The following is a 24,321-nucleotide window of genomic DNA, read 5'->3' on the forward strand; positions in this document are numbered from 1 at the left end:
TGGTGAATGGTTCCGAAACGTCTCGATAAATAGATGTACGTTGCTCGTGAAGTATACAGTTTTTTTTTTAAATCGTGAGGCCGGCCGAGCTCCGCACTTCACAAAAAGATGTTCGGCGATCCCGGGTTAGCGTAGCAGTGAGACGTGGCTAAAGCTATCGAAAAAACTAAGCTAGCACTGGTATTTTCGTAGACATCTTTGCCATCTATTGAACTTTGTCGCTAAACCTCGAAGCCACGTTTGAACCTTTCTTTGCGGGTTTACCTGGTGTTTGAACGCATTGTGCACCGGAAATGTCGTCGCTTTTGGTTGATGATGAGCTTGCCACGTCTCGCAGAGCGTTTCAAGTTACCGTCATTGGATGTACGGCGGTTTATCTGCGTTCACTTTTGTCCGATCGTCTCCAGACCAGGTTTTGCAGAGACCGTGGTCGGCTCTGGCCTGAATGTTGTTGATCTGTTTTTTTTCCTATATAAAACTTAGCGTAAATGACTGAAATTAAAAAGGCGTCTTGGCTGGACGACAATCTCAAGCGCTTTTACTACGACTGCTAGAAGTAAAGTCATTTCTTTCAAACCAAACGGCCTTTTCATTTCAAACCTTGACCTAAATGTTCTACAGTAAGATAAATGTGCTAACGATTCTTCTGCGCGCTGAAGTGTTTTAATAGCTTGAACGGTTCAGAAGTGACATTTAAATAAAAGGAGTTCATTCCAGAGATGCCACTCGCCGACTGAACTGCACCCGTAAAATATAATGACAGCAAATTCTTTACATAAAAGCGTGTTCGAGAATGTCTGTGTCGAGGCGAATGCTTAAGAGTCTGACAAGGACTGAAAAGCCTTTATGTGCATGGTTCTGCTGCATACTTGTACTTGTACTTGTACTTGTACTTGTCTGGTAATGGGCGAGCGGCGACATGCAGTGGCTCTGATTAGTCCGTGTGGAAACCGCATATTGAATTGATTGATTTGTTATTGGCCTTTAAACATGTTCCAGTACCTTCAATTTTCTGTTTTAGAGAGGAAAAACAACTCAAAGAGATCCGAGCTCTGAGAACGACAAACGCACCAGTGTAATGTGGATATTTGCTCAAATTAGCATCATTTTGGTGATACACTGACGCTATCTCTGACTCAAACTCTAACACTGGTGCAACACTGACGCTAACTCTGACTCTAACTCTGATGCTAACACTGACGCTAACTCTGACTCTAACTCTGATTCTAACACTGACGCTAACTCTGACTCTAACTCTGATTCTAACACTGACGCTAACTCTGACTCTAACTCTGATGCTAACACTGACGCTAACTCTGACTCTAACTCTGATTCTAACACTGACGCTAACTCTGACTCTAACTCTGATTCTAACACTGGCGCTAACACTGACGCTAACTCTGACTCTAACACTGGTGCTAACTCTGATGCTAACACTGACTCTAACTCTGATGCTAACACTGACTCTAACTCTTGATGCTAACACTGACTGCTAACACTGATTCTAACTCTGATGCTAACACTGGCGCTAACACTGACTCTAACTCTGATGCTAACACTGGCGCTAACACTGACTCTAACTCTGATGCTAACACTGGCGCTAACACTGACTCTAACACTGGTGCTAACACTGACGCTAACTCTGATTCTAACACTGACTCTAACACTGACGCTAACTCTGACTCTAACTCTGATTCTAACACTGACGCTAACTCTGACTCTAACTCTGATTCTAACACTGACGCTAACTCTGACTCTAACTCTGATTCTAACACTGACGCTAACTCTGACTCTAACTCTGATTCTAACACTGGCGCTAACACTGACTCTAACTCTGATGCTAACACTGACTCTAACTCTGATGCTAACACTGACTCTAACTCTTGATGCTAACACTGACTGCTAACACTGATTCTAACTCTGATGCTAACGCTGGCGCTAACACTGACTCTAACTCTGATGCTAACACTGGCGCTAACACTGACTCTAACTCTGATGCTAACACTGGCGCTAACACTGACTCTAACACTGGTGCTAACACTGACGCTAACTCTGATTCTAACACTGACGCTAACTCTGACTCTAACTCTGATTCTAACACTGACGCTAACTCTGACTCTAACTCTGATTCTAACACTGACGCTAACTCTGACTCTAACTCTGATTCTAACACTGACGCTAACTCTGACTCTAACTCTGATTCTAACACTGACGCTAACTCTGACTCTAACTCTGACTCTAACACTGGCGCTAACACTGACGCTAACTCTGATTCTAACACTGGCGCTAACACTGACGCTAACTCTGATTCTAACACTGACGCTAACTCTGACTCTAACTCTGATTATAACACTGACGCTAACTCTGACTCTAACTCTGACTCTAACACTGGCGCTAACACTGACGCTAACTCTGATTCTAACACTGGTGCTAACACTGACGCTAACTCTGACTCTAACTCTGATTCTAACACTGGCGCTAACACTGACTCTAACTCTGATGCTAACACTGACTCTAACTCTGATGCTTTACACTGACTGCTAACACTGACTCTAACTCTGATGCTAACACTGACTGCTAACACTGACTCTAACTCTGATGCTAACACTGGCGCTAACACTGACTCTAACTCTGATGCTAACACTGGCGCTAACACTGACTCTAACTCTGATTCTAACACTGGCGCTAACACTGACTCTAACTCTGATGCTAACACTGACTCTAACTCTGATGCTTTACACTGACTGCTAACACTGACTCTAACTCTGATGCTAACACTGACTGCTAACACTGACTCTAACTCTGATGCTAACACTGGCGCTAACACTGACTCTAACTCTGATGCTAACACTGGCGCTAACACTGACTCTAACTCTGATGCTAACACTGGCGCTAACACTGGCACTAACAATGATGCTAACTCTGAAGCTAACAACAGATTTCTCCATTTACAATATTTGCCGTTTTTGATCCAGTCTTCTACAGATCGTGGACAGAATATTTGAGGGCAATCGCTCCAGAACGGATGGAATCATATTGTGATCGCACTAAAACAGAACGTGTCCAACAGTAAACACAAACATGTGACCATCACACTGCTAGCATGTAGCACTGGCCTCAGCTAACCGGTACGACGACCCAGAGCTTGATATTTGCCCAGACAAACTTTGACATTTTTCACTCTCGATTGGTCGTGTGAACCATGTGATCATTTTACCTTCATCACGTCTTGTATTGAGACATCTAAAATAACACAATAACAGGGCTGGACTTATTAATCATATGCAGATATGGTAAACACTGCACACAAATGATGAATGTGAGCGATTAATTGTGCTTTGGTCTAGTTTCCTTGGCTCATCCTGTGTTTATGTCGTGTGATAAAGTAGTTTTATCAGTATTATCAGTTATGGGGATATGTTCTGCAGCAATATTTGTCCGACGCCTGAAAGTGTGCACGTCTCAAGCTGAACTAAGACACTGTCCTCGTCCTTCTCGTCTCCAGATGTTCAACAATGTGGCGCTGAACCTTTAAACTTCTGTCTTAAGTTATCGGCGTTTACGCAGCTAAGAAAGAACCTCGGAAACCTCAGAAAATCGTTATTACAGAGCTCAGAGCGCGGCCGTATTGAACGAAGTCACGTTTTGTTGCGTCTTCTAACTTTGCGCGGCGGATGAAGTATTCTGCAGACGCCATCCGCAGTGCTACAAAGTCTAAACGTGAATCCTTCTCCGACAGAGCAGGAGCAAAGTGGTGTAATTGAGCGTTTGATGAGCCAAAGTACTGCGGTTTTGCCTTCAGGACGGACGTGAGGCGGGGTATTTGTGATATTTGTGATATTTGTACAGTAGAGTGTTTTCAGCGACGGCTCTGTAAGGAACGTCTTTTGTAACTGTTCCTTTTGAATTCCTAACGCGCTTAAGTGGTTTTAATGGCTCCGGATCAACATCGAAAAATCGTTTCTTTTGAGTGCTCCAGACTCTAACGTGTCAAGGAGGAAGTCAGAGTATAAAGTCAATAAAACAAAAAAAGACTAATATAGCGCTCATGGTGCGTCGTGATCACAGGTTCATAAGTGCCATGTTTTGCTGCAGAAAAATATTTTTAAAAACTACAATGTATTCTACATGTTGAATAATGTCTGAAACAACATGATTGTAAAATTTACTTCTTAGAATTTTTTTTTTTACAAATGATATTTATTGAGGTCCAAAAATATTGTTCCAGAGAGAATTCATTGAATTTAATAAAGTAATTAGTGTGACATGGTTGTTTGTGGTTTCAAAACTGTGTTTTATCCATGTTGTTACATCCCGATGTTTATTCATTTACGTCTGAACTGGAACTCTTATTCTGACTTTTACACTCAAAATTCTGACTTTTAAAACTCGGAATTTGAATTTTTAACTCAAAATTTGAATTTTTAACTCAAAATTCTGACTTTTTAACTCATAATTCTGACTTCTAAAAATTTTAACTCAGACTTCTTAAACTCATAATTCTGACTTAAATACTTGAAACTGACCTTAATAACTTATAATTCAGACTTTTTAACACCAAATTCTGACTTTTTGACTTTTCAACTCAAAATTCTGACTTTTCAAACTCAAACCATGACTTCCTGTGGGGGCTTTCACTTCTCCTCCACCTACAGACACGTGCTTCCAGACGCTCCTGTCCCAGTGGAAACATCTGTTATTAGACCTGAGCGGCCTGAACGCTCTGAGCGTTCTGCATCGTTCAAGCTCAGGAAACTAACATTTTCATTTCAGTTTTATCAAGACCGAATAAAAAAAATAAAATAATCGACAATCGTGACGTCTCAACCCCCCCCAAAAAAAAAAAAAAAAAAAGCGGTGCCGATTATGGCTCCGCCTCCACACTCCCACCGCGCCCCTTCAGACAAACGTTCGCGGCGCGGTTTGCTCCCGACCGTGGCCTTTGGAAACCGCTCCTCCAGCCGCGGCGTTGAACCCGGTCACCCTCTGTGCCCTGGGACCCTGCCAGGCTGCGCCGCTCTGCAACCGCACGGCCGCCAGATGAGTCCAGATATCAGCACAATCCCCCAGACGCAGCTCCGGTTTCTCCATTACATAATTCACACCACCTCCTTTCACCCCGTCTCCCTCTTCTCTCTCTCCTTCTTTTACTCTCTCTCTCTCCTTCTTTTACTCTCTCTCCTTCTTTTACTCTCTCTCTCTCTCCTTCTTTTACTCTCTCTCTCCTTCTTTTACTCTCTCTCCTTCTTTTACTCTCTCTCTCTCTCCTTCTTTTACTCTCTCTCTCCTTCTTTTACTCTCTCTCCTTCTTTTACTCTCTCTCTCTCCTTCTTTTACTCTCTCTCCTTCTTTTACTCTCTCTCTCTCTCCTTCTTTTACTCTCTCTCTCCTTCTTTTACTCTCTCTCCTTCTTTTACTCTCTCTCTCTCCTTTTACTCTCTCTCCTTCTTTTACTCTCTCTCTCCTTCTTTTACTCTCTCTCCTTCTTTTACTCTCTCTCTCCTTCTTTTACTCTCTCTCTCCTTCTTTTACTCTCTCTCCTTCTTTTATTCTCTCTCCTTCTTTTACTCTCTCTCTCCTTCTTTAATTCTCTCTCCTTCTTTTACTCTCTCTCTCCTTCTTTTACTCTCTCTCTCCTTCTTTTACTCTCTCTCCTTCTTTTACTCTCTCTCTCTCTCCTTCTTTTACTCTCTCTCTCCTTCTTTTACTCTCTCTCCTTCTTTTACTCTCTCTCTCTCTCCTTCTTTTACTCTCTCTCTCCTTCTTTTACTCTCTCTCCTTCTTTTACTCTCTCTCTCTCCTTCTTTTACTCTCTCTCCTTCTTTTACTCTCTCTCTCTCTCCTTCTTTTACTCTCTCTCTCCTTCTTTTACTCTCTCTCCTTCTTTTACTCTCTCTCTCTCCTTTTACTCTCTCTCTCCTTCTTTTACTCTCTCTCTCCTTCTTTTACTCTCTCTCCTTCTTTTACTCTCTCTCTCCTTCTTTTACTCTCTCTCTCCTTCTTTTACTCTCTCTCCTTCTTTTATTCTCTCTCCTTCTTTTACTCTCTCTCTCCTTCTTTAATTCTCTCTCCTTCTTTTACTCTCTCTCTCCTTCTTTTACTCTCTCTCCTTCTTTTACACACACACACTCTCTCTCCCCCTTCTTTTTCTCTCTCTCTCCCCCTTCTTTTTCTCTCTCTCTCTCCACCTTCTTTTACTCTCTCTCTCCCCCTTCTTTCTTTCTCTCTCTCCCCCTTCTTTTACTCTCTCTCTCTTCCCTTCTTTTACTCTCTCTCTCTCTCTATCCTGTCATTTCTCATCTCCTTCTGCTCTCCCCTTTTTCTCTCCTCCATCTTCTTCTGTCTCCTCGACTCTCTCTCTCGCTCTCACTCTCTGACCACCTCCGTCGCTTCTCTCTCTCCACCTCGTCCGTCGCTCTGTCACTTTTTTTTTTAAACCTCTCCGCCCACTCCCGCTTTCTCTCCCCTCTCTCTCTCTTTCTGCCTCCATCCACTCTCGATTTCCTCCCCTCTTCCCCAATTTTCTCTCCTCTTGCTCAATCTTTTCACTCTTCTTCCCCCCTCTCTCTCTACCTCCCTCCACCTCATCTCTCATTTCCCCTTTACTCTTTTCTCTACCCTCTCTTCCTTTCTTTGCCCCAATCTCTCCTCTCTCTCTTTCTGCCTCCATCCACTCATTTATCTCCCCCTTTTCTCTCTTCTCTTGCTCCATCTTTTCACTCTTCTCTCCCCTCTCTCTCTCTACCTCCCTCCACCTCTCTCATTTGCCCCTTTACCCCTTTCTCTACCCGCTTTCCATTCCTTCTCTTTCTTCGCACTCTCGTCTTTTTCTGCCTCTCTCCATCTCCTCTATACACTTCTATCTCTCTTCACCTCTCGCATTCTCCCTCGTTTCCGTTCTCTTCTTTCTCCCCCTTCCTCAATCTCTCCCTCTCTTTTACCCTCCGGTCTCCTTCCACCTTTCCCAGTCCCACTTCTTTTCCCCAGTTACGTTTGTTTAAAAAAAAAATCTCCCCCTCTTTCCATCTTTTCTCTCTTTGTCTCCTCCCATCTTTTTTCATTCTCCCTCTTTTCACTCACACCTCCCCTTGCACCCCCTCCACCTTTCTTCAACTCTCTATTTACCCTCCCTTCCTCAATCTCTTCTCTCTTACCCATCTGTCTCCCGCTTTCTCTCTGCTCTCTCCATCTTCTCCCCTCTCTCTTGCCATTCTCTCATTCTCTTGTCATTTCCCCGTTTCTTTTTTCCTCTTCACCCTCTCCATTTGTCAATGTTTTCTACTCCTCTTTCTCATCTTCTCTCCTCTTTTGCTCTACACTACCCTCTCTTTCTTCCCCCTTTCCCCCTCTCTCCCCTATTTTTTCTCTACCCCCCCTCTCACTCTCCATCTCCTCCATTTCTCCCTCCACCTTTCTCATTCTCCATCCTTTTCCTCCCCTCCAGTCTTTCTCCCTTTCTTTCTCATTCCACTTCACCTCCACCTCTCTCTCCTCTCTACTCTTCACCTCCATCATCTCCTCCTCCTCACCCTCCCTTTTATTCCTCTCTTCTCGCACTTCTCTCCCTCGTTCTCGTCGGGGTGCAGCACATTTTTACCATTCCAGTCCATGTCAAGGATTCTGGAATAATAAGGATTTTGATGGGGATTCTGGGATTACAGAGACTCGATGGGAAAAGGACAAACAGCTGCAATAAGAAGTGGCACCGCTACCGTATTTTCTGGACTATAAGTCGCACCGGAGTATAAGTCGCACCAGCAAGAAAATGCATAATAGAGAAGAAAAAAACATATACAAGTGGCACTGGAGTATGAAATGCAGTTGCAAGTGTGAAAATAACAAATAATATCACATATAAGTCGCTCCGGAGTTTAAGTATATAAGTATAAATATAAGTATAAGTCGCACCCCGGCCAAAAATATGAAAAAAGGTGCGACTTATAGTCCGGAAAATACGGTAAATACAGAATTATAATAGAAAAATTTGTCTATTGTTTAAAAAAAAGAAAATATTATAAAGTCTATTGTAATTTTTTTTGTAAACTATATAAAAAACTAAAATGTTTGAAAGAAAAACAAATCGAGTCTATTTTTGTGTAACTGGAACTTAAGATAATTTATTTATTTTCATGTTTTTTAGTGATTATTAAGTTTGTTGAGAAGTAAAACCTCTTAAAAGTTAAAAAAGGTGCACTATGTAACTTTGCTGTTGGAGGATCTGCCGCCAACTTTTTAACACTGTTACTGTTATTATTAAAAAAATGTAAGAAATACCCAAAAAATCCTACTTTGATATTTGCAATCGTTATCTGGATTATATATTTTGTCTAAAACCTGCAAAAACACCTTTTTATAACAATGACAGCGGCAATGTAAAATTTTAAAATAATAATCAATTGTTTCAGATTTTCTCTCCTCCTCTTTTCCCTCTCTTTTTTTCCAATTCAATATTTTTTACAAAAATCTTATAAAAAACACAAAAACAAACGGAACAGGACCAGAGAGCAGATTATAAAAAACAAATACAAATAGACATCACAAAGAAGCAATTATGGCACAATTAGATACAAAAATATGTCCCATTTGGTCGGTCAAATTTTTGTGTTGATTTGTTGTTGTACGGTAACAATTGAGCCGTAGAAATTAATCGGTATAAATACAATTTATTTACAATTAAGTTTCATTCAGCCATTTGATTACTGTGTTTGTTTTTTGTAGAAACATTGCACATTTAGAATCTGTTTAATTTGAGTTTTTCTACTTTATATTTATGGTGACATGGGCTTGACACTGTTTCAACATTATCGTTTATCAAGATTTACGTACGTCCGCAGCGGCCTATTGCGTTTGTCGTAGCAAAAGGAAACGACTGCGTGTGACTAAACGCAATATAGCCACGTTTAACGCCGTATTCAGCTGAAAACGCACACCATTCACTCGATTCAAATTGGTTTTCGTCTTCATTTCGTACACCGTTCCCTACATTTTCCGTAAACGTGAGACGGAGGATACAACACCCACGGCTCGGAGAGGAAAAGCACACGTTTTCTGAGGCCGAGCTGTGGGCGGCGAGGCAGAGAAAGCATTTATAAGACATCTGGGACTGAAAGCAGGGCTGCTCCATTCATTTGTCCGATCGGCGAACCGACCCTCGACTGTGGAGGCGAGCGGCGGCCGCGTGGACTAATACTGTGCAAAATACTGTGCAAAATACTGTGAAAAATACTTTGAGAAATGAGTCATGATAATACGGTGTCGGACTGAAGCGTGGAGGGTACAAAAAAAAGAAGCAATGTGTCACCGGGGTTTGAAGGCGGTCACTCGAATGTCACCCAGACGTCAGGAAAACGGGCGCAACTCTACGACGTTTATAGCGTGTGGATTTATACTGTATATACTGTGCAAAGATCTTCACAACTGTCAGTTCAATTTCCTTTTTTCTCATTAAAAACGAATAAAAATGGCTTTGGATATTCATTTCTTAAACATAAACGAGACGATTTGGTTAAATAATATGTATTTTTGGGGTGTGCTGTCGCCCCCTGCTGTCTCTGGGAGGAAAATCAGCCTTGGAACATTTGCCGACATCGACCTGAAGACAAACTCTCTTGAGGAACCCTGTCTCTTTTTTTTTTTTTACATTTTTGTTGATGTTAAATGTTTTTGATCGTGATGATCCCGTCTTTTTTTGATAAAGAAAGGAAGAAAAAAACGGGTGAGAAGACAGGTGAAGAAGTTGCTTACTTTGTTGATAGAGCTCCCCCTGCAGCTCTCTTGTCAGAAAACAGACGTGAAAGCTTTTTTTTCTTATTTCTTTCATGATTTTTTTCATGACTTTTTAAATGTTTTTTTTCCCCTCAATTTTTTTAAATTTATTTTCTATTATTTGTTTCAGATTTTTTCATAATTTTTTTCATGATTTTTTTCTTGTTTTTTCATCATTTTTTCTTGAAATAAGGCAGTATTCATGGGTCCTCTTTTACGCAACATTCTGAGGACTTTTTCCTATTCAACAAAAACGATATTTAGTTTTAAATTGCTGATTGCTATGGCAACAGTCCTAGACTCTCATCATTCTGAAAACGGATAATCACATACAGAAACATTTAACGTAAGTATTTTAAAAAAAAAATTAAAAAATAGAGCCAGGGTTTCTCAGGAGAGTTGCCATCGGGTCGGCGACGTTGCAAAGGGTGGTTTTCCGCCCAGAGACAGCAGGGGGTGCAAAACACTTCAAACGCCGAAAAAACACATATTCAACCATCACAAGGACTAACAAAGACGTTGAATACGGTGAAATGTTACTTAGTTCTCTTTAATACAAAAAGGCAGACAATTGACGATTAGAAATGTCCCAATCTCGATTTCCCTTCACATTCGATTAATCGCAACGACCCAATTGCATCCATTGTTGCGCATCGTCAATCACGCGCTATTGTCCGATTAAAACAGCGCATTGACAGCGTTCGTTAAGAGTCGTCACGGGGTCCGACGTGTTTGCATCCGGACAACACTGGGGCCATACAAACGTGTCATTTTCAGTCCGCCGAGGTTTCGACACACGTGGACTCGATTACAGCCCGGGAGTGTGTCGGAGGTAAAAAAAGGAGCCAAAACCCCCGCAGGCCCATCCCGCCCGCATCAAGCACAAGTCCTCATTCATCCAGGACCTCGACCAGACTTAAGACCCCTCCCCCCACCTCGAAAGTGCTGGCCCGGGATCTGAGTACAGCGGTCAACACATGCAGCGGGTCAGATGTGTGCGTCGAGGCTTATGCAATCGCACTTCTAGCGAGAGCAATGATGTTCTGGACCATATTTCAGCTCGAGCGCATTACTTTTAAGAGGACTTTTTGTTTTGTTTTCAATGAATACACTTTTTTTTTCCTACAGCTAATTTGAACTTTAATTAAAATGTCAAAGAAACAACCAATACCATGTTTAAACGACAAATATATTGTGCGTGATTTATATTGTTATTAGACTTTATACATGCTCTTGAGAAGCTTTACTTTGGCATCCCGCATTTCAGAACAAAACTTTTTTTTAATTAACAAAATTAGGTTTAGATTTTTTGAAACCTGATTTAAAAAGATATGAGGTGATATTTCTGTACTTTTTTTCACATTTGTCTGATTATCAAGCCTCAACTTCTACATTTAAAGACAAGTTTAAACACATTTTTGTTGGATTACAGTAAAATTGTCGATATCTTGTTGCTGGGATACTACAAAATAAAATTACTACAAAATAAAATCACTGAGACATTCATTTCGGTCACTATCGCCCACATCTAGTGCAAAGATGCTACGATGCGCGTTATGCGCCTTTGTTTTTTGGTTCCAGTTTGAAAGGCGCGTTGCAGAATTAAGGACGAACTAAGCAATTTCAAAAGCCCCTCGCCTTACAGTGATGTTGTCCGTAACTGGAGATGTGTGCTGTTACTTATTTACCATTCAAGTATTGCACTGTCTCTGCGTTAGTCCTGCCCTGGTTTAGCCCTGGTTTAGCCCTGGTTTAGCCCTGGTTTAGCCCTGGTTTAGCCCTGGTTTAGCCTGGATCAGTCCTGCTCTTGATGGATGTCTACCTAAAGTGCTGCAATGACTAAAACTACTACGTTTACATAATGAGCTCACAGCTGACCACACTGGACCATCTCTCTGCTCTCTCACTACAGAAATCACACTTATACTAATATATATATATATATATATATATATATATATATATATATCCGGCTCCACGGCACATTTTTCTGGATTAGGCCGGCGCTGAAGCGAAGAGGAGCTCCAGAGCTGTAGGTTAATGCATTCTACAGACTTCTGCTGCGCGCTGGCTTTTCCACTCGCTCACTGAACCTATGGCGGTGACAAAGAGGAGGAAAATCAAGTTACGGAGCTATAGACTAAATGGACGCTGCGAAAACATGGTAAAAGGACTTGTATTGGGCTTGTCAAAAAAAAACAACTGGATATTAAAAAGTGCCTTGTTTCATATGTTTGGGATTTTTCATTTGAAGTCTACATTATTTGACTTTTTTAAGAGGAAAAAAGAAGAATAAGACATCATCACTGCGTATGTCAACTACCTCCATCTTATGCTTACTACGAGATGAGTCGGATTATTAGAAGTTAGTAAGAAAACGTTATTTATACAGCGCTTTTCACGGATGAAATACAATGAAAAGTGCGTCTCCAGCTGCATTTTAAAGGCCTCAGCAGAGACAGAGGCGTTCCATGGACAGAGCACTTTAAACTCATACAAACTCACAAATATTATTTTATAAAGACATGAAATGGTAAAATATTGTCTCATAACACGGAACATCCACGATTGTACCAGCCTTGTTCCAAAATGGATTAAATGTGTTCTGTTTGACCACCAAAGACAGAAGATAAAAGATGAGGCTAGAATCGGGTGTTCCAGTGGCTCAGTCGCAAAAACAATTAAAACTTTATTCATTATAACGACGCAATCAAATGATAAACACAAAGAAAGTGCTCAAATCGGCCAAAATGCTTCTTAAGTTGTTGTTACATTAGCATAATTAGCATTAGCATTAGCAAAACAGTCCGAGAGTGACCTTTCGCCCGTGTTTACATTAGCAACATTAGCATGACATGATTAGCATTTCTAACTGCAGTAGAGAGCAAATTACGGTAAAATAAGACAATCACGAATTAATTGGTCGAGTTTTTGTCTTTCATCAATTGAACGTTCAGGTTTTTGGTGCAAGAAAAACAACCAAAATTAAAGAAATGATTTTATGTCAAGTTAGCTTCAAGTTAGCAAAACACCCACTGGACTTTTCCAAATGTCTTGCATTTTTAAGAAGATAAACTTTCTTTTTTTGTTGCTCGTTTGGCTCTAACTCGGTAGAAACGTTGGAGAAGTCGCCATGAATATGACGGGCACGATTATTAAAAGGACTGTCAATGTTTAAAAGAAAATTATAATTCAGTCTTTTGTGTAAGTGAGATCAGTGAAAGTGAAAAATTTAGTTTTTTTAATATGATTTAGATTTTGTCAGTCAAAGTTTTCAAAGCGACCTGGCAGAGGGTCATTTAAAAGCTGAACATTAAACTTTCTGATAAGTTTGAAAGGAAATTATAATTCTTTTGTCGATCAAAACAAATAACCTCCATCTGTCGTTCTGTAACGTATGTGAACTTTCCATTTACTTTGAGAAAAAGAATGATTGTACAGCTCATTTTAAGCCACTCACACCATCTGCTGATTTATTTAACTTACGGTAATAGTCTTCATTTATGATATTAATATCTATGGAATTTGTATACATATTATTTTAAATAGAACTTCCATTCCTGAACACGTCATATTTGATATAAAAAGTAAAACTCGTCAAAATCGCAACTTTCATACGCCAAAATGTGTCACGTTTTGCCTGCGATTTAGAGGCTGTAAATAGTGGGACATGTTAGTGACAAATGTCTTCACGTAAAAGTTTACAGTAGCTACAGTCGGCATTTGTAACTCGAGCCCGGGAAACTTCAACCGTCTGTAAATCATCAGCACGAGTCGTTATCATGTCGTTAGCACTAGCGTCGCGTGTGCTAGAATATCCTCCCGACCGCACGCAGCGCACACTCCATCACGACGCCCCAAATGTTTCCCATTGGTGGCATTTGTCACCTGGAAATGTTTTCGGAAGTTTTTATTTACACTCCAGGAAATAAAATACTGTATTTTCCGGACAATAAGTTGCACCTTTTTTCATAGTTTTGGCGACTTATACTTATATACTTATACTCCGGAGCGACTTATATGTGATATTATTTGTTATTTTCACACTTGCAACAGCATTTCATACTCCAGTGCGACTTATATATGTTTTTTTCTTCTCTATTATGCATTTTTTGGCTGCTGCGACTTATACTCCAGTGCGACTTATAGTCCAGAAACTACGGTACTGGATTTAGAAATTGGGTTAAGCAAAACAGAGCTCAAACTACTAAAAAGATGTATTAAATATGCTAAACAAAAATATAAAATCAACTTAGCCAGGTCTGTATTACGTTAAATTCACTTTGGTAAATAAGATTCTAGCAAGTTATACTATTGGATCTTAATCAAAAACATATGAATACTATTGAATGAGGGTGAGAGAAGGGTGGACATTCAGTAAATTGTCTTAGCTGCTGCTTTAACTGCTCAGTAGATTTATAAAAGTACTTCCCCACTTCATTCGTAACGCTGTGGCATCCGTCAAACACATACGTTTTTTTGTTTTAACCGCAGACGGATAAAACGCGGTGATTTTAACATTCATCCAACACGTACTTATCTCACAGCAGACACATGAGGGAGTTTGCTGAACGTCACTTGCCCCTCCCTGTTGAATTATTGATACAGCTCATGCAATAAGACATTTCTAACGCCGGTGTCGTGTCAAGTGCCGAAGAATCGCTAAGAATAATAATAATAAAACAGACGGCGGGATTTAGGGCCGTAATCCTCGGCGGTGAAGCATTCTTCACCCGAAGCACAAAGAGCCTTTTTATCCACGCAATCTAATTTGATCAATGCATTTGTCTTCTTACAGCAAATATTGTGGAGATTTATGACTGTTTTTTGTGCCGAGTTTGTTCAAATGCGTTAAGAATGATCAAAAAAATTATAAAAAATACAGTGCAGTTGTAGCGTAATTATATTTGAAGATGCAATGAGCAACTTTGGTGGTGGATGGTTTTCTTTTTTCCATGGAGATGTAAAGGAAGCCTGTTAATCTACTGTATATATATATATATATATATATATATATATATATATATATATATATATATATATATATATATATATATATATATATATATATATATAAAACAACCTTGATAAAAAGGTTAAAATACATAAATACGCTTAAAAGAGGCTAACAACAGTGTCAAACTTAATGCAGACGAGTTCAGTGCTGGAAAATCAAACCGAGTTAAAGGTGAAAGGACTTGATGAGGTTTAAGAATCACAAAGTCTTTCCCGATGCGATAAATGATACGCGGCTGACAATATGACATCGCCACTTTGCGCGTGATATTCGGCCAAAACATCCATCCATCCATCCATTTTCTACCGCTTGTTCCCTTTCGGGGTCGCGGGTGACTGGAGCCTATCCCAGTGACCTCGGGCCTTAGGCGGGGTACACCCTGGACAGTGGCCAACTCGTCGCAGGTACAACACAGAGACACAGACATTACAGACAGTTCACTCTCACATTCATTCACTAGGGCCAATTTAGAGTCACCAATTTTTGCCTAACACATGCATGTGTTTGGACGGTGGGAGGAAGCCGGAGAACCCGGAGAGAACCCACGGTAACACGGGGAGAACATGCAGACTCCACCCAAATCCAAAAAATATATATTGTAAAAAAAAAAAAAAAAAATTTGACAAATAAAAAAACATGAGAGCGACTTTATTTTATCAAATTCATGTTTAGTGCCTCTCTAAGAGTCACTAAAAAGTTGTTTCTTTTGTGTAAATTCTGTAAAAACTTTGACTGGAATGAGTGTCCCTGGTGTGATGTCACTTCCTGTCATTTTCTACAGATTTTTCAAAGTTTTCTCCACAAATACCTGCTCGATTGATGTAAAACTATCATTTATATGTACGACAGGTATAAATACACTAGATAAAGTCAGAATTAGAAAATGATAAAAACCTGTCATACGTCACTTTAAACACTGAAAAAAAAAGTCAATCTAAATCTAGGTTATTGTCTGATCTAAACTAGAACTAAACCAGTGCTAAACCTAAACGACACTGGGTCTAAAGCATGTTTAAAACAAAGAAGGTAAACTACTAAAGACTAAAGAAGGTCTACAAGAGAGCTAAACCAAGACTAAACCAGCTCCAAACCGGGACTAAACCAGGTCTAAACCAGCTCTAAACCGGGACTAAACCAGGTCTAAACTAGGTCTAAACCAGCTCTAAACCGGGACTAAACCAGGTCTAAACTAGGTCTAAACCAGCTCTAAACCGGGACTAAACCAGGTCTAAACTAGGTCTAAACCAGGACTAAACCAGGTCTAAACCAGGTCTAAACTAGGTCTAAACCAGGACTAAACCAGGTCTAAACCAGGTCTAAACCAGGACTAAACCAGGTCTAAACAAGGTCTAAACCAGGACTAAACCAGGTCTAAACCAGGTCTAAACCAGGACTAAACCAGGTCTAAACAAGGTCTAAACCAGGACTAAACCAGGACTAAACCTGGAAATATCACTTCCTGTCATTTTCTACAGATTTTTACCAACACCAAATAAAGTCAAAATTAGAAAATGATAAAAACCTGTCACGTCAGACGTCACTTTAAACGCTGAAATAAAGTCATTTTGCATAATATTTGTACTGGAATATGCGTCACAAGAATGAGATCGCGTTTGGATTTTTAACGTCCAGCCCTAGAAGAGGACGCCCGGCGACAGAATGACTAAAACACGCAAAATATGAGACGACTCCAGGGCCGCTCGGGTGTGAGACAATGACATAATACCACAGTTCAAAAGCACAGACCGCAAACACAAACCTTTTCACCCGTTTAAGTCTATATTACATGGCAGCAAAGAGAGAGTTAATTAATCCACAACGAGCAGCAAAGCTATAACGCAAAACCATGAAAGACGATGACTTTTTAACGACGTTCGGACAAAAACGCAGACGTGGAGAAGGAACATTTATAACGTGAATAATGTGAATAAACCAATTTGGCTTCCGCACTCTGCAAAGGCAATACAATTTTAACGTTTAATGTACATATTTGAATAAGAATGCATGCGTTATCTGCGTTGCCCAGGCCGTTCTGGCACCCGCAGACCGTTACTGAGCGGCGTCATGTGTCCGACCACATGTGGGCACCAGAATATCTGGAGGGAAAAGATTAGGTTTTTTTTTTTTTTGCCGCCGGAGGACGAAAACAGACCAGAGCATATGGTTTTATAATCATGTAAACACTAATTATGTTAAACAATGGCCTCCGCGCGCAGCTGAGAACGCTTAAATGTCACGGCTTTGGAAACTTTAACATGTCAAAACATGAACGGTTTTGATATAATGCGGCGTTTTGATTTAGGAGATGGAATATGACGGTGAAACGGGGACTAAACCAAGGAAATGCAGAGTACGAGGGTAAAAGAAGAACTAGTATTGGACTAAAACGGGAGAAGAACAAGAGAATAATCTAAATCTAGGTTATTGTATGGACTAAACTAAACCAGTGCTAAACCTAAACGACATTGGGTCTAAAGTGTGTTTAATACAAAGAAGGTAAACTACTAAAGACTAAAGGTCTACAAGAGATCTAAACCAAGACTAAACCAGGTCTAAACCAGGTCCAAACCAGGTCTAAACCATGACTAAACCATGACTAAACTAGCTCTAAGATGGGACTAAACCGGGTCTAAACCAGAACTAAACCAGGTCTAAACCAGAACTAAACCAGGTCTAAACCATGGCTAAACCACAGCTAAACCAGGGCTAAACCACTAAACCAGGACTAAACCAAGCTTAAACCTGCTCTAAACCAGGACTAAACCAGGACTAAACATGTCCTGCTCCTCCTCTGAAGTCCTCTTCATAAAACTGTATAAATTAATATGTTTCTTTTGCACTTCCTGCTTTGCATGTTTGCACCTCTCACGCTGGCAGCTCGTCTCTGAACGGTCAAGCTGGAACTCAACCCGGTAACTAGCAGGTTGCCAGTTCAATGCCCGTTCCCAGAGAGAGATCCAGGTCGCACAGCAAACCCGAACCCCGTGCCAGACCCCTGAAGTCTTTTAGCACGGTCTACTGTGAGAACCCTTTTCATTCAAACCCGACCGCACGCTCCCTGTGGTTTGTTATTGTTTGTAGCCGTTAGCTAAACGGCACTAGCGCTTATAAAAGCCCGTATAAAACCACGGGAGGCTGGACTAATTTTCCACAGACTCGCACCAGATGGAAACTCTCACGCAGGTGTCAGAAAAGAAAGATGAACAGGTGAACTCAGTAATACCGCCGACGTGTAGCAGTTCGTCTGTTCCCTGGACGCACCGCAGGAGATGGACAGCAGGGGGCAGGTGTCAACGACCAATGAATGAGGTTCAAGACGGTCCAATTGTTTCCATTTGCCTGATGTCTGTTGCTACGTCAGCGCAGTCCTTGATCGCCGGAGTGGTTTGTGCCAGCCATTTCTTCATCCGTCCATCCGTCTTGCTTACAGTCTTTCTCAGTCTGTCTTTCTTACAGTCTTTCTCAGTCTGTCTGTCTTTCTTACAGTCTTTCTCAGTCTGTCTTTCTTACAGTCTTTCTCAGTCTGTCTGTCTTTCTTACAGTCTTTCTCAGTCTGTCCGTCCATCCGTCCGTCCGTCTGTCTTCCTATTTTCTTTCTCCTGCCGCCAAAAGTACGTTCCAAAGGCGTCCGTCCCAACAACACTCTGATTACATGTCAACAAGGTCTGCCTCCAGAGCCTCCGTTTCCGTGGTTACAGCACACCGACAACGCCAAACATCCCTCTGTCCAGACGTGCGTTTAATCCGACAAAAAACTCGTACGTCCCATAATCCCGCTTGCCTGACCCGCCAAGACCACACGCTTTGAAAATACTGTACAAAGAAGTTTTGGTCTGGGATCCAACTCGGTCGCTCCGATTTCCAAAGGGAGTGATTGACAGGCGGATTAACCAATCAGACATTATCCGTTCGTGTCTAAACAAACATGGAGGATTACGAGGAAAGAATAAAAATAACACAGACTGAGAAACGTTGCCGACTTCTGCTGAGTCGACAAGCGACGCACTAAACTCTGTAAATCTGAGGTAAATTAAGTTATATATTTTGTTCTGAATGTTCCGAAAATATTTGAGAGACGTCTTCCGCATTTGAGAGACACGTGACACATATTAGTGGCGGTGGTTGGACCGGTTCACGCTCGGAGAGTTTTTTTGACGCCCCCTAATAGTGCGATTCCAGACCCTTCTGCATTTGAACAGAATGTGGGAGGGACCGGCTGCTCGGGCAATAATCCCGCAGGTCCAGATCTAACTCGCTTCTCTACCGTCGCTAACGCCTCGTGCCTTTGGTGACTTCTGGAATGACATGTAACTGATGTATCGCCGTGAACGAGTCAAGCGCCGCTGAGTCCGCTGATGAGCAGCGTCGAGTGGAACTAATCCGGGAAAATGGAGCTGGTGTGTGTAAATCTGTGCGCCCGTAACCTCGCATTATAAACACTTATAACCATAGCTCCTGCTGTTCCACCGTCTCCATGGCGGCCGTCAGAACTTTACATGTGCGGACTTTCCCGGGAACAGTACGTCGACCCACATGAGCTCCATTTTCCCTGATTAGCTCCACTTCTTGCACTCGATGCTGCTCATCAGCGGACTCAGCGGCGCTTGACGACACATGTCACTCCAGAAGTCACGAAAGGCACGAGGCGTTAGCGACGGTAGAGAAGCGGGTTAGATCTGGACCTGCAGGATTATTGCCTGAGCAGCCGGTTCCTCCCACATTCTGTTCAAATGCAGAAGGGTCTGGAATCGGACCATTAGGGGGCGTCAAAAAAACTCTCCGAGCGTGAACCGGTCCAACCATCGCCGCTAATGTGTGTCACGTGTCTCTCAAATGCGGAAGACGTCTCTCAAATATTTTCGGAACATTCAGAAGTTTAGTGCGTCACTTGTTGACTCGGCAACGTTTCTCGGTCGGTGTTATTTTCATTCTTTCCTCGTAATCCGCCATGTTTGTTTAGACACGATCGGACAATGCGTTTGTCTGATTGGTTAATCCGCCTGTCAATCACTCCCTTTGGAAATCGGAGCGACCGAGTTGGATCCCAGACCAAAACTTCTTTGTACAGTATTTTCAAAGCGTGTGGTCTTGGCTGGTCAGGCAAGCGGGATTATGGGACGGGGCCGTGAGGGACGCCGTGTGCCTTTGGTGACTTCTGGAGTGGCATGAATCGCCGCGCATACGTCAAGCGCCGCCGAGTCCGCTGATGAGCAGCGTCGAGCGCAAGACATGGGGCTAATCATGGGAAAATGGAGCTCATGTGGGTCGACGTACTGTTCCCGGGAAAGTGCACATGTAAAGTTCTGACGGCTGCCATGGAGACGGTGGAACAGCAGGAGCTATGGTTATAAGTGTTTATAATGCGAGGTTACGGATGCACAGATTTACCCCCACCAGCTCCATTTTCCCTGATAAGCTCCACATCTCGCGCTGGACGCTGTTCATCAGCGGACTCCGCGGCGCTTGACGTATGCGCCACTTTTGTGCCTCAAAAACACCACAGTGGCTCAAAGTGCAGCACAAAGACAATATCGAGCTTATTAAATGGAAGGTTTATTTGTAGAGCACTTTTCACACACAAAGTGCTTCACACAACAGGGGAAAATGCATTCAAATCACAAAGAAATGACAGAAATCTCAAAATCAAAACTGTTTTTAGCTTGGATAAATTTTACCATATTTTCTGGAGTATAAGTCGCACCAGCCAAAAAATGCATATTAGAGAATAAAAAACATATATAAGTCGCACTGGAGTATGAAATGCTGTTGCAAGTGTGAAAATAACAAATAATATCACATCTAAGTCGCATAAGTATAAGTATAGATATAAGTATAAGTCGCACCCCGGCCCAAAACTATGAAAAATTGTGCGACTTAAAGTCCGGAAAATACGGTAATCAAACCTCAGCTCAAACAATCAAAGACATATTTTAACACATTTCTCTTGGATTGACACAATATCGCGGAGCTCGTGCAACATGATGAAGTCTTATTTTTGGACTACAGATTAAAATAAAAAGACTTAATTATGCTTCTAAAAGAGTCAAGATTATTTTAGTTTTATTTCTTACGATAATACTGTATGTGATCGTGACGTCCCTAACTGCAACCACACATTTATGTACAAATAATCCATAAATGTTTCTTTTCTTGAACCTTCGGGTAAAACACATTTTCGATCCTAACGACGTGCGATTGTGGCTCCGTGGATCTAAAGCGCGTGACGTTCAGGACCCCGGCTCAGGACCCCCGCTCCTCGTGTGACGTTCAGGACCCCGGCTCAGGACCCCCGCTCCTCGTGTGACGTTCAGGACCCCGGCTCAGGACCCCCGCTCCTCGTGTGACGTTCAGGGACCCCCGCTCCTCGTGTGACGTTCAGGGACCCCCGCTCCTCGTGTGACGTTCAGGACCCCGGCTCAGGACCCCCGCTCCTCGTGTGACGTTCAGGACCCCGGACCCCCGCTCCTCGTGTGACGTTCAGGACCCCGGCTCAGGATCCCCGCTCCTCGTGTGACGTTCAGGACCCCCGCTCCTTGTGTGACGTTCAGGACCCCCGCTCCTCGTGTGACGTTCAGGGACCCCTGCTCCTCGTGTGACGTTCAGGGACCCCTGCTCCTCGTGTGACGTTCAGGACCCCCGCTCCTCGTGTGACGTTCAGGGACCCCTGCTCCTCGTGTGACGTTCAGGACCCCCGCTCCTCACGTGACGTTCAGGGACTCCCGCTCCTCGTGTGACGTTCAGGACCCCGGCTCAGGACTCCCGCTCCTCGTGTGACGTTCAGGACCCCGGCTCAGGACCCCCGCTCCTCGTGTGACGTTCAGGACCCCGGCTCAGGACCCCCGCTCCTCGTGTGACGTTCAGGACCCCGGCTCAGGACCCCCGCTCCTCGTGTGACGTTCAGGGACCCCCGCTCCTCGTGTGACGTTCAGGGACCCCCGCTCCTCGTGTGACGTTCAGGACCCCGGCTCAGGACCCCCGCTCCTCGTGTGACGTTCAGGACCCCGGCTCAGGACCCCCGCTCCTCGTGTGACGTTCAGGACCCCGGCTCAGGACCCCTGCTCCTCGTGTGACGTTCAGGACCCCCGCTCCTCGTGTGACGTTCAGGACCCCGGCTCAGGACCCCCGCTCCTCGTGTGACGTTCAGGGACCCCCGCTTCTCGTGTGACGTTCAAGACCCCGGCTCAGGACCCCGCTCCTCGTGTGACGTTCAGGGACCCCCGCTCCTCGTGTGATGTTCAGGACCCCGGCTCAGGACCCCCGCTCCTCGTGTGACGTTCAGGACCCCGGCTCAGGACCCCCGCTCCTCGTGTGACGTTCAGGGACCCCCGCTCCTCGTGTGACGTTCAGGGACCCCCGCTCCTCACGTGACGTTCAGGGACCCCCGCTCCTCGTGTGACGTTCAGGACCCTCGCTCCTCGTGGGACGTTCAGGACCCGGCTCAGGACCCTCGCTCCTCGTGTGATGTTCAGGACCCCCGCTCCTCGTGTGACGTTCAGGACCCCCGCTCCTCGTGTGACGTTCAGGGACCCCTGCTCCTCGTGTGACGTTCAGGGACCCCTGCTCCTCGTGTGACGTTCAGGACCCCCGCTCCTCACGTGACGTTCAGGGACCCCCGCTCCTCGTGTGACGTTCAGGACCCCGGCTCAGGACCCCCGCTCCTCGTGTGACGTTCAGGGACCCCCGCTCCTCGTGTGACGTTCAGGGACCCCCGCTCCTCACGTGACGTTCAGGGACCCCCGCTCCTCGTGTGACGTTCAGGACCCTCGCTCCTCGTGGGACGTTCAGGACCCGGCTCAGGACCCTCGCTCCTCGTGTGATGTTCAGGACCCCCGCTCCTCGTGTGACGTTCAGGACCCCCGCTCCTCGTGTGACGTTCAGGGACCCCTGCTCCTCGTGTGACGTTCAGGGACCCCTGCTCCTCGTGTGACGTTCAGGACCCCCGCTCCTCACGTGACGTTCAGGGACTCCCGCTCCTCGTGTGACGTTCAGGACCCCGGCTCAGGACTCCCGCTCCTCGTGTGACGTTCAGGACCCCGGCTCAGGACCCCCGCTCCTCGTGTGACGTTCAGGACCCCGGCTCAGGACCCCCGCTCCTCGTGTGACGTTCAGGACCCCGGCTCAGGACCCCCGCTCCTCGTGTGACGTTCAGGGACCCCCGCTCCTCGTGTGACGTTCAGGGACCCCCGCTCCTCGTGTGACGTTCAGGACCCCGGCTCAGGACCCCCGCTCCTCGTGTGACGTTCAGGACCCCGGCTCAGGACCCCCGCTCCTCGTGTGACGTTCAGGACCCCGGCTCAGGACCCCTGCTCCTCGTGTGACGTTCAGGACCCCCGCTCCTCGTGTGACGTTCAGGACCCCGGCTCAGGACCCCCGCTCCTCGTGTGACGTTCAGGGACCCCCGCTTCTCGTGTGACGTTCAAGACCCCGGCTCAGGACCCCGCTCCTCGTGTGACGTTCAGGGACCCCCGCTCCTCGTGTGATGTTCAGGACCCCGGCTCAGGACCCCCGCTCCTCGTGTGACGTTCAGGACCCCGGCTCAGGACCCCCGCTCCTCGTGTGACGTTCAGGGACCCCCGCTCCTCGTGTGACGTTCAGGGACCCCCGCTCCTCACGTGACGTTCAGGGACCCCCGCTCCTCGTGTGACGTTCAGGACCCTCGCTCCTCGTGGGACGTTCAGGACCCGGCTCAGGACCCTCGCTCCTCGTGTGATGTTCAGGACCCCCGCTCCTCGTGTGACGTTCAGGACCCCCGCTCCTCGTGTGACGTTCAGGGACCCCTGCTCCTCGTGTGACGTTCAGGGACCCCTGCTCCTCGTGTGACGTTCAGGACCCCCGCTCCTCACGTGACGTTCAGGGACCCCCGCTCCTCGTGTGACGTTCAGGACCCCGGCTCAGGACCCCCGCTCCTCGTGTGACGTTCAGGGACCCCCGCTCCTCGTGTGACGTTCAGGGACCCCCGCTCCTCACGTGACGTTCAGGGACCCCCGCTCCTCGTGTGACGTTCAGGACCCTCGCTCCTCGTGGGACGTTCAGGACCCGGCTCAGGACCCTCGCTCCTCGTGTGATGTTCAGGACCCCCGCTCCTCGTGTGACGTTCAGGACCCCCGCTCCTCGTGTGACGTTCAGGGACCCCTGCTCCTCGTGTGACGTTCAGGGACCCCTGCTCCTCGTGTGACGTTCAGGACCCCCGCTCCTCACGTGACGTTCAGGGACCCCCGCTCCTCGTGTGACGTTCAGGACCCCCGCTCCTCGTGTGACGTTCAGGGACCCCTGCTCCTCGTGTGACGTTCAGGACCCCCGCTCCTCACGTGACGTTCAGGGACTCCCGCTCCTCGTGTGACGTTCAAGACCCCGGCTCAGGACCCCCACTCCTCGTGTGACGTTCAGGACCCCGGCTCAGGACCCCCACTCCTCGTGTGACGTTCAGGACCCCGGCTCCTCGTGTGACGTTCAGGACCCCGGCTCAGGACCCCCGCTCCTCGTGTGACGTTCAGGACCCCGGACCCCCGCTCCTCGTGTGACGTTCAGGACCCCGGCTC

At 45.0% G+C, this 24,321-nt stretch overlaps 1 protein-coding gene across 1 annotated transcript in view; it reads right to left on the bottom strand.

Annotated features, from left to right (window-relative positions):
- The window catches only part of pald1a (phosphatase domain containing paladin 1a), a 129,916-nt gene that overhangs the window by 23,376 nt on the left and 82,219 nt on the right, over positions 1-24,321 (bottom strand). The window lies entirely within an intron of this gene.

Source organism: Eucyclogobius newberryi, unplaced genomic scaffold (assembly GCF_026437365.1).
Source record: "Eucyclogobius newberryi isolate DKJ021-1_F unplaced genomic scaffold, fEucNew1.0.hap1 SCAF_20, whole genome shotgun sequence".
NCBI lineage: Eukaryota > Metazoa > Chordata > Actinopteri > Gobiiformes > Gobiidae > Eucyclogobius > Eucyclogobius newberryi.